Source organism: Peromyscus californicus, unplaced genomic scaffold (assembly GCF_007827085.1).
Source record: "Peromyscus californicus insignis strain IS unplaced genomic scaffold, ASM782708v3 Scaffold_8__1_contigs__length_139910024, whole genome shotgun sequence".
NCBI classification, from domain to species: domain Eukaryota; kingdom Metazoa; phylum Chordata; class Mammalia; order Rodentia; family Cricetidae; genus Peromyscus; species Peromyscus californicus.
In genome coordinates this window covers 10,771,931-10,774,568 of record NW_026294606.1, presented here as the reverse complement: position 1 = coordinate 10,774,568, position 2,638 = coordinate 10,771,931, and positions in this window count along the sequence as shown.

Sequence of the window (2,638 nt, the reverse complement as noted above, 5' to 3'; positions counted from 1 at the left end):
ACACACACACACACACACACACACACACCACATATACATGTACAAACACACACTACATACATGTATACACACCACACACACACACACCATGCCACACAAACCATACCCACACAACACACTACACAAACCACTCACACTCCATACCACACACGCATACACAAACACTATGTGCAAACCATACACACACACACATATACCACACGAATCACACACCCACACACCACACACACCTCACACATACACACAACCATACCAAACATACACACCACACACACTACATACCACACACACATATCACACACACACACACACACACACACACTATACCACACACACCTCACACACCACCACACAATACAACACATACACATCACACACATATACACAGATAGCACACATCCTATACCACACACCACATATAGCACATATATCTCTCACACACATACCACCCACCCACCCACCCACACCACACATCACACATATATACCACACACCATACACCACACACACACACCACATCACACACATATACCACACACCATACACCACACACACACACACACACACACACACACACACACACACACATGCACACACACACTTGTGACTTCACACTTGTCATAATTTTTCTGCTATCAAAGCAGAGGCTGAAGGATTCCATAGGTTAAGGGAACCCAGGTCCATGAAGCTTCTTGGGGAGAAATTCTGGATCACATTTGATGAAAGATTTTTGAATGCTTCTTTGTGCCTTCAGTTGCATGTAGGCACAAGATATTTTGCTCATATAATTCCACCCACGATTAACCAGATGAGTGCTTTGGACTGCTGTACTGTGTTTAATGAAACGTCTTTCAAGTCCCACATTTTCTGTGACTTCCCATTCTCCCAGAATTATCCCTGTCAGGATATTAGTGTGAAGAGAGAAACTCTTGCTGATTCAGTACGTCCAAAGACTCTGAGTGAGTCAGGTGACTACAGCAACTCCAGAGGAGAGAGCTCTGGGCTTATGTGTGTTTCTTCTTCCTTTTACTAATATTTCTTTCATTTTCTCCCATTTCAAATTCTGACTAAGAACCTAATCAGAATTTGTAACTACAGAAGTAGAGCCTCAGTATGTGCAGGACTCCTGAAAATAACTGGAAAGTAGACTTTGGGAAACTTCTGGTACATTCACGGTGTTCCACACTCCTTTCTGTAGTTCCCAAATCCTAAAGTTTGCTCTCTCTCTCTCTCTCTCTCTCTCTCTCTCTCTCTCTCTCTCTCTCTCTCTCTCTCTCTCTCTGTCTCTCTCTCTCTCTCTCTCTCCCTCCCTCCCTCCCTCCCTCCCTCCCTCCCTCCCTCCCTCCCTCCCTCCTTCCCTCCTGGTCTTCCAATATTCTCTATGTAGCAGCACGGCTCTCTGTGTAGGGTACCCGGCTCTGTGTGTAGGGTACCCGGCTCTGTGTGTGGGATACCCGGCTCTGTGTGTAGGATACCCGCTCTGTGTGTGGGATACCCGCTCTGTGTGTAGAATACCCGGCTCTGTGTGTAGGATACCCGCTCTGTGTGTGTGATACCCTCTCTGTGTGTAGGGTACCCGGCTCTGTGTGTAGGATACCCTCTCTGTGTGTAGGGTACCCGCTCTGTGTGTACGGTACCCGGCTCTGTGTGTAGGATACCCGCTCTGTGTGTGGGATACCCGCTCTGTGTGTGGGATACCCGCTCTGTGTGTAGGATACCCGCTCTGTGTGTAGGGTACCCGCTCTGTGTGTAGGATACCCGCTCTGTGTGTAGGGTACCCGCTCTGTGTGTAGGATACCCTGAGCTCTCTCCTGAAGTTCTCATGCGCCAAGTTTGTGCAGTTTTCGTTCTGTCCTCCATAGCACATTTCTCCTCAGATCCAACAGTCCTTTACATTTGAGGTTCGGTTCAGCGCGCCCCCTGAGAAAGTCAGGAAGTGTCGTTCTCTGCCCTCTCCCTCAACCGTGTTCTCAGTTACACTGCCTTTCTTCTTCCCCCACTCCGTTTGCTGAACCCGTCTTAATGTATTTAATTTCTGACTTTTTTCTGCCTCCCTCAGGGGAGCAGTTATCCAGGAGAATAAAAATCTTGGTCGGTGGTTCACTGCTGTGGCCCTGATGCTTCAAAATAGGGCCTGGGACATGACAAACCTCAACGAAAATCTAGTAAATCAATCTACATCCTGAAAGACTGGGAATTAAGCTGCCACCATGTCCCTTGGGGCTGTAAATGGAGCTGCAAGTAAAGCGTGCCCAGGCGCACAGGTGAGCCTGCTCTGGGCGGGGGTAGGTTTGGGATTAGTAACTCATTCGTTCCTATAAAGTTGTAAAAATCAAGCTGATGTGATCACAGCAGCCAAATGTTTGGCTGCATGCTCTAAACCAAGGATATATTTTGAAAAATTCAAACTCTCAGTCAGAACATACAGCTTTTAATGATAAATGCAATGTGACACATTTCAGGTCTACAACTCCGTGATGGCAAGTGAGTTGATTCAGAGTTTCCGAAGGTGTGTCAAGAGGCGGAGTAGTGTCCACTGATGATCTAAGGACACTGAAATAGATTTGTGCAAAACTGAATTTAAAGGAAGTTGTTCAGCAGAACAAAGCAAGCAAAAAATCAAGCAAAACAGAGAAAC